Genomic DNA, 11573 nt, shown 5'->3' on the forward strand with positions numbered 1-11573 from the left:
TTTTTCCCTAATGCTGCCATCCTTTTATAATCCATAATTTTGGGGCCAGGTTGTCCGATAACTTGGCAGAGTGAAAACAGTATGAGTGTATGATGGTTACCCCTGCTATCGGCGCTGCTGCCCCTTCTCTCCCCCTGGCTATCAGTGCCGCTGCCCCATTGCCAGCGCCGATAGCCAGGGGGAGAGAAACGGCGCCGGCAATGGGACAGCGGCGTCGACAGACAGGGGAAAGAAGGGGCAGCGGCACCCATTGCCCCGTTGCCTCCCCCATCCCCGGTTGTGTAATTACCTGTTGCTGGGGTCGGGTCAGCGCTGCTTCAGGCCTCCGGTGTGCATTCCCTGCGTCGTTGCTATGCTTTGCATGGTGCGGCGCAATGACGAGAGACGTCACTCGTCATTGCGTCTCGCAACGCATAGCAATGATGCGGGGGACGCACACCAGAGGCCTGAAGCAGCGCGGACCCGACCCCGTTAACATGTAATTATACAACTAGGGATGGGGGAGGCAACGGGGCAGCGGCGCAGGCAACGGGACAGCGGCACCGATAGCCAGGGGGAGAGAAGGGGCAGCGGCGCCGATAGTAGGGGGAGAGAAGCGGCGGTAGCAGGGCTCTAGACCCCAGGAAAGGCAGGGGGAGAGAAGCAGGCAGCGACGGCCTCTCTCCCCCTGCCTTTCCTGGGGGCTCTGTGGGGTGAGAAGCAGTGTATCGGGGTATACACATGCACACACACGCACCCTCATTTTATGAAGGATATTTGGGTAAAAAACTTTTTTTACCCAAATATCCTTGGTAAAATGAGGGTGCGTGTTATAGGCCGGTGCGTGGTACACCCCGATAAATACGGTAATTTTCCCTCATGCTGCTACCCTTTTATAATCCATAATTTTTGGGCCAGGTAGTCTAACAACTTGGCGACATAATGAGTGCATGGTTTGGGAAAATAGATGCAGAAGGACAAATGGATGAAAGGATGGCCGCATCTGGGAACTTTACTGTTTGCTTTTTTTCAATGCAAAGGAGGAGCGTATAATTATTAAAAAGGGTATTTTTGGAGATGGACAGGCAGGCTGAAGGGGAGGAGGTAGGCCTGTATTTTGAACTTAAAAATTCAAATGGGTTTTTGGGTTCAAAATGTGTATTTTTCACTAATGCTGCTATCCTTTTATAATCCATAATTTTTGGGCCTGGTAGTCTAATTACTTGGCGGCATAATAACAGTATGAGTACATGGTTTGGGAAAATAGATGCAGAAGGGCAAATGGATGAAAGGATGGCCACATCTGGCAACTTTTTTTGTTTGCTTTTTTTCAATGCAAAGGAGGAGCGTATAATTATTAAAAAGGGTATTTTTGGAGATTGACAGGCAGGCTGTAGGGGAGGAGGTAGGCCTGTATAGATGGATGCAACAATCTCCTGTTGCTTCTATGAAGGCCATAATAGACGACATCACCAACCAGCTCCATAGTCACATACACAGCAAAGGTGAGATGTTGTTTACACCTAGTGATGTCAGTGGTATTGAGTGACATCACAGCACAGTGCTAAGGCTCCTGGGCCTGAACACAGCAGCGGCTGCAATATCTCAACGGAGAATACGTTTATATATATGTGTGTGTGTGTGCGTATATATATATATATATATATATATATATATATATATATATTTCTCCGCCGAAATCACTTTTAAACCCATTTCCACCTTTTTTTCCCTTCTCTTCCTCTTACTTTTTTTTCATGTTTTTTCACGTTTTTCTCCTTTTCGACTCTTTTCTCGGCGTATTATTCTTCTTTTTCTTCTATTTTTTTCGTCTAATGCATACCCTATCAGTGCAGCAATGCTTATTCAATACCACCAGCAGATGGATACACTGGGGGATAATTTTCTAAGGATTTATACTGATTTTTCCTGTCTGAATTTGTCGCACAGAAAGTTGCAGGCCAAATATGTGTGACATTTTTGCGACTTTAGCTTCTAGAGCATTTTTACAACATTATACATAGGTGCTGAATACATAAAAAGCGACTGTTCAGCGACAGACAAGTCGCATCGGCTGAAAGTAGGCCAGAATGTCAGTCCATGTTGGAGCAGGTTTAGATACAGTCTAAAGCATAGATCTCAAAGTCTGTGCACAGAATTTAGCAAGGGCCTCGCACCTTCTGATGCATTAGGTAGGTGCACAATAGCATAGCCTAACCCTCTGTACTTTGGTCTATATTGATGCGGGACATAGACAGCCAGCTGATGACCAATCCATTAGTGCAATGGATGGCTGGAAGCATTTGTCTTTGCCTTTGCAATACCACAGAAGCAATGCATGGTCAATGTACAGCAATGACACACCTGTGTGAACAGCCAGGAGACCCCCCATGTTATGTCAATTAGGAACATTCAGCACCCACCCGCTATAAGGCAGCTGCCTATCATGTCATGCCCTACCTGCACAGGTGTGCTGGCTGCTCAGATGATCCAATTAAGGAGGCCATTTAGTCAGCAGCAGCAGAAGTCCTGTGCCTGGACGCTCCAACAGCGGCCAGACACAAGCAGCAGCAGCACCACCTTTTGTTTTTTGGCTGCAGCAGCAGCAAGGCCCACACGGCTGGCTAGCTGGCTAGCCAGCAAGCAGGTAGCAATGAAAGTAGGAATCTTTCTTTTTAACCCTGTAAGGGGGTGGTGCACTGTACCCGAAGATACTGCCATATCGGGTCAATGCATAGGGCGACGGAAGCAAGCTTCGAAATCGGCCCCCGTTCTCAAAAATCCATTTAATATATGGTCCCCAGATAGGGGACGTATCAGATATTAAACTGATAAGAACAGATGTTTTTTTTTGATTGAAAGAGCTTTATTTTCCGTTCAGTCATTACAAGTCGTACAATAAATTACAGTCACACAATGCATGATAGTACAATACACAGCAAAGGTTCCCTAAGCTATACATCGCACACCATGCTACTCTAACATTCAGCTCAATCCTGCAATAGAAAGGCACAAGAGATCAAACAAAAACCAAATAATACAATCTGTGATCGGGGTAGGGGTGTGGGCGACTATGTGGGGGTAGGGAGGGGGCGGATCACAGGGCCAAACTGTTGGGCTGTATCTTCAGGGAGACATGGGAGAAGGAGAGGGGTCTTCACTCCTCTTCTTCCTCATCAACGGCCGAGCTGTCCAAGATGGAATAGTCTCTAAGCAGGTTCTTGATGAACCTGGGGCAGTCCGGGACGGACATGTTTTCTCTGTTGATCACGAGGCGGTTCCTGGCAAGCCACACTGCGTCCTTAAAACAGTTCATAAGGCGCCAGGCCTCCTGGATGGCCTCCACGTCGTGGGTCCCAGGGAACAGGCCGTAAAGCACCGAATGGTACGATAGGCAGCTCCTGGGCACTGAGTCTCTGAGTTCATGTTCTAGGGCGTCCAACAGACCCTGTGCAAAGGGGCATTGCCAAAACACGTGGAAAGATGTTTCCTCCACGTAGGGGCAACGGGGGCAGTACCGGGTCTTGCACAGGTTGCGGGCATGCATGAATGACCTGAGAGAGAGACCTCCCATGACGGCCATCCACGACAAGTCCTTGTGTCCATTGGTAAGCCGCTTTGAGGCCACATTGTTCCAAACTGTCTCTGCAGTGGCTGCGGGGAGTCCCGGAACCAGCTCGGTCAAGTCCTTAGCTCGGATGAGCTTGTGGATTGTCTTCGGCTTCCATAGGTCGGGTTTCAGTCCTTCCAGCTGGTGCTCCCTCACAAACCGGACAACATCCCCATAGAACCAGGGAGTGTTCCAGTTGTAAGGGATGGAGCTGTCCCACTTGTCCCAGCCCAGCTGTCTCCAGAGGGGCATGAGAAGCAAGCGAGACATGGACCTGCCCGCTGAGCCAGTCTTTTCAACAAGAGTCCGCTGCACCGTGACACATGCAAAGGAGGCCCTCAGCAGAGCGGGGATGTCGGGTATTCCCTTCCCACCCTTGCGGGGTTCCTTGTGCATCACGGTCCTCTTGACTCTGTCCATTTTGCCCCAGACGAAGCCAAACACTGTCCAGGTGATGGCCTTGCAAACGGTGGTATGGGGAGGCCAGGCCTGTGCGGTATATTGGAGCACAGGCAAAACTTCACTCCGCAGGACAAGTGCCTTGCCTTCCATCGTGAGCTTTCTGGAGCTCCACAGTCCGATCTTCGAGTTTATCCTTCCTAGTCGGTCTTGCCAAGACTTAAGGGCCGCTCCTTCCTTCCCGAACCAGACTCCAAGAATTTGAATGAAGTCCGGCTTAACCGTAAAGGGGAAGGGGGCGGAAGAAGCCAGGTGCCATTCCCCGAAGAGCATGGCCTCCGACTTCCCGCAGTTGACTTTTGCCCCCGAAGCTCTGCCGAAGTCCTCGCAGGTCTGGACGAGTGCAGTCACCGAACGCTGGTCAGCGCAGAAGACGGTCACGTCGTCCATGTAGAGCGAGCACTTGACCTCGTGGCGATCTGGTCCTGGTGCGGTGATCCCTCTGATCTCTCCATTCTGCCGGATAGTCTCAGCGAAGAGCTCTATAACACAAACAAAAAGGAGAGGTGAAAGAGGGCAGCCTTGTCTAACCCCTGAAAGAATAGAAAAGGGGTCAGTCTTCCAGCCGTTCACCAACACCGTGCTGTAAATGTCAAAATACATAACGTTAACAAAAGAGCAAAACATCTTCCCCAGACCCAGCCTGCGCAAAACCCTGTCCATGAATGCGTGGGAGACACGGTCGAACGCCTTCTCCTGATCTAAGCTGACCAGGGCGGCGCGGCCCCCACGGTCCTGGATGTAATGGACCGTGTCTCTCACAAGGGCAAGGCTGTCGGCAATCCTGCGGCCAGGAATGCTGCAGGTCTGGTCCGGATGGACGATCTGCCCCATGACAGGTTTCAGCCTGTTGGCCAGCACCTTGGCGAGGATCTTGTAGTCCACGTTCAGGAGAGAGATGGGACGCCAGTTTTTCAGGTCACATCTCTCCCCCTTCCGCTTATACAAGATCGTGATCATCCCTTCCCTCAACGACGGAGGCATTCTGCCCCCCACCACCATCTCCTCGTACACCTCCAACAGGTCCCGACAGATCACGTCACCCAGCGCTACGTAGAGCTCGGCCGGGAGACCGTCACTGCCCGGGGTCCTGCCGGGCTTAAAGGATTTAGCGGCAGAGAGCAGCTCCCCCACCGTCAAGGGATCGTCCATAGCCGCCGCACCTGCGGGATCAACAACGTTAGTGACTCCTGACAGGAACCTCTCGGCGGCTTCGTGGTCGGATGACTTGGGGGCGTAGAGGTTGCTGTAGAAGTCGTGGACGACCCCCATCACTTCCTCCTTGCCGCTTCTCATGTGTCCGGTCTCATCTCGTAGCTCAGTCAGGGGCGTGTGGCCGGCATGGAGCTTCCTGAAAAAGAAAGAGTTACATTTCTCACCCTTCTCCAGGTTCTCCACCTTGGAACGAAAGACGATTCGCTTGGATTCCTCCTCAAAGTGCCCTTTCAAGCTCTTTTTGGTCTCCTCCAGCTCCTCCCTGACGTCCCAGCCACACTGGAGCAGGTCCTGCTCGCGCTGCAGTTTCCTCAAGTCCCACTTCTTCGCACACGCCTGTTGTCTGCCTTTTGCCTGAAAGAAACAACGGAATTCGACTTTAACATATTCCCACCAATCGCTGATGCACTTGAACAGACATTTGTCATTTCGCCATACAAGGTAAGCATCCCTAAGTTCCTCCATGACCTCCCTCTGCTCCAACAGGGCACAATTCAACTTCCAGGAGCCTGGGCCAGGTGGGAATCCATGGCCCAGAGTCCCCCGGAATCGAATGGCCCTGTGGTCAGAGAAGAAGCAGGGGACCATAGAGTACGACACCTTTCTGACTGCTCTCGAAGTGAAGATGAAGTCTATCCGAGAACGGAGCGAGCCATCGGGGCGGCTCCACGTATAGTTTACGGAGCCGTTCCCGATGGACCCAACAACGTCCTGCAAGGATGCCTCCGTCACCATCTCAATCAGCAGTTTAGACGTCACGTCCAGGTTGGCGGATGTGCCAGAACTGCGCCCGTCCACCTCAATGGGGCAGTTGAAGTCACCACCCAACACTACTGCCCTAGTGGTGGCGAGTTCAGCCCGCAGGGCCTGGAGAACCTCCAGTCGGACATCCCTCTCAGGGGAGGCATACACGTTGATGAGCCGCACGGGCTCACCCGCCCAGGAACCGTCTGCGACAAGAAGTCTGCCACAGACGAGCTCCCGGACGGAATCAAGTGCAAAGTTACCTCCCCTGATCAGGATGGCCACCCCCGCAGACCTATTGTCGCCCCCACCAGACCAGTAGGAAGGGCCGTGAGGCCACTGCCTGGCCAGATGGTTGTAAGACCTAGAAGCAGACAAAGCACATTCCTGCAACATGTAAACATCACACCTCTGGGAATCTAAGAACGTAAGAACAGTCTGAAATCTAAACCAAGCTCTAATACTCCTCACATTAATGCAGAAGATGTTGAGATCAGCCATGGGAATAAAAAGAGAGGTTAGTTCTGATACTAGTTACCAGTCTGGTCGGACGGGTCCTCTTCTCTGGCGCCTGTCGGCTCGTGTGGCTTCTCGTAGCGCCCTTCCAAGAACTCGTCGTAGACCGTGTTGGACGGAGTGTCCAGGATTTTCTTGACCTCTGGGTCCTGCAGCAGCTCCTCCATAGATTGAGCTTGGACTGGCTCTGCTTGGACCTGCTCCACTTGGGCCTGCTCCATCACCTCCTCTCCTTCTGAAGCTTCAAGGCTCTCGCAGACCTGCTCCATCTCCTCCTCCTCATCTGAAGCTTGAGGGGTCTCGCAGGTCTCGATTATCTTTCTTTTGTGGGACTCTTCTGATGCGTTGTCCCTTCCTTTCCTCTTCCTCTGTATGGTACCTGGGGGAGGAATCACAGGAAAGTCCTCCGAAGGGCGGGCACCAGCAGCTGGAGGGGGGTTAGGTGCTGCTGGGCCAGGGTGGAGCGGGGGGCAGGAGAGAGTGCCCGGGCAGGGGAGGACGGGGCAGGGGTGGGCCGGGCAGGGGAGGACGGGGCAGGGGTGGGCCGGGCAGGGGAGGACGGGGCAGGGGTGGGCCGGGGTGGGGTACGGGGGGCAGGGGTGGGGCGGGATGGGGCAGGAGTGGGACGGGATGGGGCAGGAGGGGCAGGGGTGGGGCAGGAGGGGCAGGGGTGGGACGGGATTGGGCAGCGGTGGGACTGGATGGTGCAGGGGTGGGGCGGGATGGGGAAGGAGATGGGGCGGGAGGGGCAGGGGATGGGGTGGTAGGGGCAGGGGAGGGGCGGGACGGGGCAGGGGTGGTGGCTTTCGCCTTCTTACCCTCCTTGGTCGGCTTGGCCATCCGTGGTGTTGGCTCCGGAGCTGGGGCTGGCTTCGGTGCTCTCGCTGCCACAGATGCCCATGTTCTCTCCCTCTGGGGGCAGTCCTTGTAGCTGTGGGCTGCCAGTCCGCAGAGGTTGCAAGTCTTGCTCTTGGTTCAGTCCTTGGTCGTGTGACCTGTCACACGGCAATACCTGCAGGCATCCTCCGTACAGTCCTTGCCCTCGTGGCCCATCTTGCCACATCTCCTGCAGGTCTGCGGCATGTCCGGGTAGAAGATAAGTCCTGTGGAGTTGCCCAAGGAAAAAGTCGTTGGCAGGTGCTGTAGTCCGTCTGGAGAAGCAGGGTTCTTGTTGAGTCTGACGACCACAGACCACTTGCAGGTCCAGTATCCGAGTGAGTTCAGGATACGGGTGGGCTCCCTCACCACGGTGCAGAAGCGCTTCAGGAAGGTCGAGATGTCCGTGCCTGGGGTGTGTGGGTTCCGCATTGAGACCGTCACCCGCCTCCCCTCTCTTTGAATAAGGCAGTTGCCCACAAAGCGAGAGAAAGAGGATTCGGGACTCGCCGCTTTCACCACCTCCCAGTATCTTCTACAGGTCCCAATGGTGGCAAAGGTGATGTAGAAGATTCCCGAAAAGAAGGTTGCTATTCCCAGGGTGTCAGCCGTGGGGAAGCCTTGATCCGCCAGCATCTTCTTGCAGAACACGTCGTGGGACATGTCCGGCACCCTTCCGTCCACGGGCTTGAGCTTCAAGGCAACAGTCTGCCTCATCCAGGGCTCCAGGATTGGAGCTTCCAGGTTGGGAATTCTGCTGCCCTTCTGCTTTGCCATGGTGGAGGTTGAAGCTTGCTGTGGTTGGGGCTGGACCTCCAGGCCTTGCCCTGCAGCCTCCTGGGTGGACTTGCTGGTTGAGGCCATGGCTTCTTCCAGCAGGCTCTTTTCCGCTTCCTTGCTTGCTTGTGGAGAGAGGCTTCGCAAAGTCTTCTTTCCCGGGTGGGAGGAGCTATGCAGATCCGGTCCCGGTGGGAGGAGCTATGCAAATCCTTCTCCAGAGGCAGCGGGTTTCTTCGAAAAGATTCTGCGCCGCCTTCCTCTTCGCTGCTGTTCCGGAATTCACCGCCGATTCCCTTCTTCCAGGTTCTTCGTCGGCTTCTTCCGGAGCTGCAGTCTTCAAGATATTCTCCTTCCGAGGCAGGCAGGAGACGATCTTCAGGTGGTATGCTCTAGAGAAATGCGGTTCTAATAAGAACGAAAAGTACTGCAATCGTACTACGCAAAATCTCTACCACAATGCTTGGAGTTCTTCAGACCGTAGCGATCATGGTATCTCCCCTGCCAGGTACTACACTTGATCTTAGCCAAAAGGCCGAGAAGCGATAACCGTGAAAGGGGCGGGCCCAACAAGGTCCCCTTCATGGGCACTATCACTGCTTGCTAGAAGGGAGGCTGCCAGACAATTTCCCATGCACACTCTGGGCTGGGGGGCAGTCAACCACCAGTACACACAGCAGAACCTAAACCCATACCATTATTGCTAAGCAGCAAGACAGGGGCCCATTGCACTCCCACGGGGCCTTTATAAATGCAATCCATAACCTGGATTTGCCAGGAACCCTTCTTACTCCTCCTACTTGCATGTGACACTGGGCTTAGGATCTGCATAGGAAACACACACACAAGCACACACCTACCTTTGTTGCCTGCAGATGCCTCCTTGGCTGTCCCCAAACGGTATCAAACCAACACCCACGGGAAGCTGTAAGCATAGAGGACATGCCTGCACCCTATTGGACTTACTTGTGTGGGTTAAATCCGGGTTATTTGACAACCTATGGCGGTGATGGTTCTGCTCAGGCAGAGCAGTGCTGATGCTCCTCATAAAGCTGTCGCTGCTGTGAAGGTTCTAGGCAACATCACAATCCCTATGGTTACATACACAACAAAGCTGGGTTGTTGTTGTTTACACTCTGCAAGGCCTGTGGAAGTGAGTGACATCTTAGCACTGTAGTTCTAAGGGTTCTAGATGGATGCAACAATCTCCTGTTGCTTCTATGAAGGCCATAATAGACGACATCACCAACCAGCTCCATAGTCACATACACAGCAAAGGTGAGATGTTGTTTACACCTAGTGATGTCAGTGGTATTGAGTGACATCACAGCACAGTGCTAAGGCTCCTGGGCCTGGACACAGCAGCGGCTGCAATATCTCAACGGAGAATATGTTTATATATATGTGTGTGTGTGCTTATATATATATATATATATATATATATATATATATATATATATATATATATATTTCTCCGCCGAAATCACTTTTCCCTTCTCTTCCTTTTTTTTCAAGTTTTTTCACGTTTTTCTCCTCTTTTCTCGGCGTATTATTCTTCTTTTTCTTCTTTTTTTTCCTCTAATGCATACCCTATCAATGCAGCAATGCTTATTCAATACCGCCAGCAGATGGAGACACTGGAGAATAATTTTCTAAGGATTTATACTGATTTTTCCTGTCTGAATTTGTCGCACAGAAAGTTGCAGGCCAAATATGTGTGACATTTCTGCGACTTTAGCTTCTAGAGCATTTTTACAACATTATACATAGGTGCTGAATACATAAAAAGCGACTGTTCAGCGACAGACAAGTCGCATCGGCTGAAAGTAGGCCAGAATGTCAGTCCATGTTGGAGCAGGTTTAGATACAGTCTAAAGCATAGATCTCAAAGTCTGTGCACAGAATTTAGCAAGGGCCTCGCACCTTCTGATGCATTAGGTAGGTGCACAATAGCATAGCCTAACCCTCTGTACTTTGGTCTATATTGATGCGGGACATAGACAGCCAGCTGATGACCAATCCATTAGTGCAATGGATGGCTGGAAGCATTTGTCTTTGCCTTTGCAATACCACAGAAGCAATGCATGGTCAATGTACAGCAATGACACACCTGTGTGAACAGCCAGGAGACCCCCCATGTTATGTCAATTAGGAACATTCAGCACCCACCCGCTATAAGGCAGCTACCTATCATGTCATGCCCTACCTGCACAGGTGGGCTGGCTGCTCAGATGATCCAATTAAGGATGCCATTTAGTCAGCAGCAGCAGAAGTCCTGTGCCTGGACGCTCCAACAGCGGCCAGACACAAGCAGCAGCAGCACCACCTTTTGTTTTTTGGCTGCAGCAGTAGCAAGGCCCACAGGGCTGGCTAGCTGGCTAGCCAGCAAGCAGGTAGCAATTAAAGTAGGAATCTTTCTTTTTAACCCTGTAAGCGGGTGGTGCACTGTACCCGAAGATACTGCCATATCGGGTCAATGCATAGGGCGACGGAAGCAAGCTTCGAAATCGGCCCCCATTCTCAAACATCCATTTAATATATGGTCCCCAGATAGGGGACGTATCAGATATTAAACTGATAAGAACAGATTTTTTTTTTTAACTTGGCTACCCCTGAGGGGTATCTTTTTATTTAGAATTCATAAAATTTTACAAAGTGCATTACGATTTTTAAATATAATTTTTTCAATAAAAACAAATTTTGATAATAAAATCACATATAACAATAAAAGTTCACATAAATACAATCATAATACACTTAAAATGGGCACTTGGTGGCTTTACAAAAGGGCGTTCCATTCATTAAAATACCATTTTCTAGCTAATAAAGGATAATATTTCTTGTCTAATAAAAAGTACTGGTACATATCACTACTACAAAGAGCTAAAACATCATTCACAGATAAAATCTCATGTTTAAAAAGTAAAATGTTTCTGGCATTCCATAGAGCTGCTTTAACATAGTTTATGATCTTCCATGCCATTATCTCTTGAGTCCGTATTGGGCATTCCAGACATCCATAAAAAACAGCTGCAGAGTTTAAGTCCTTTATTTCTGTTATCTTCTTCACCAGAGGGAGTATTTTAGTCCATATCCTTTTTGCATAAAAACAAGTCCAGAAAAGGTGGTACACGGTCTCGGGTTCCTGGCAGCCCTCCCTCGGGCATACTGCAGTGTTGGCCATCCTTCTTCGGTGCTGGAATGCCCGGCATGGAAGACACTCGTGTATGCAGCTCCAGGCCAGATCTTTCTGTGAATTAAAAAGATAAATCATATTTGCCATCTTCCATATTTTCCTGCATTTCTCTCCATTAAAATTATTCACAGGGGCAATAAAACCACTTTCTTTAATATATTTTAACAGTTTTTTGCTATTAGTTATTTCATTCATACTTTT

General features: G+C 50.9%; 1 non-coding gene and 2 pseudogenes across 1 annotated transcript; all 3 read right to left on the bottom strand.

The window, feature by feature from the left end:
* Window positions 1–2668: 2668 nt before the first annotated feature.
* On the bottom strand, window positions 2669–2847 carry LOC130296118 (U2 spliceosomal RNA; annotated as a pseudogene).
* A 5729-nt stretch (window positions 2848–8576) lies between these two features.
* On the bottom strand, window positions 8577–8723 carry LOC130296095 (U2 spliceosomal RNA; annotated as a pseudogene).
* A 1888-nt stretch (window positions 8724–10611) lies between these two features.
* On the bottom strand, window positions 10612–10799 carry LOC130296141 (U2 spliceosomal RNA). The gene has a single exon (XR_008849132.1). It is a non-coding gene; the product is annotated as a U2 spliceosomal RNA (small nuclear RNA).
* Window positions 10800–11573: the final 774 nt, after the last annotated feature.

The sequence above is a fragment of the Hyla sarda genome, chromosome 11 (assembly GCF_029499605.1).
Source record: "Hyla sarda isolate aHylSar1 chromosome 11, aHylSar1.hap1, whole genome shotgun sequence".
Lineage (NCBI taxonomy): Eukaryota > Metazoa > Chordata > Amphibia > Anura > Hylidae > Hyla > Hyla sarda.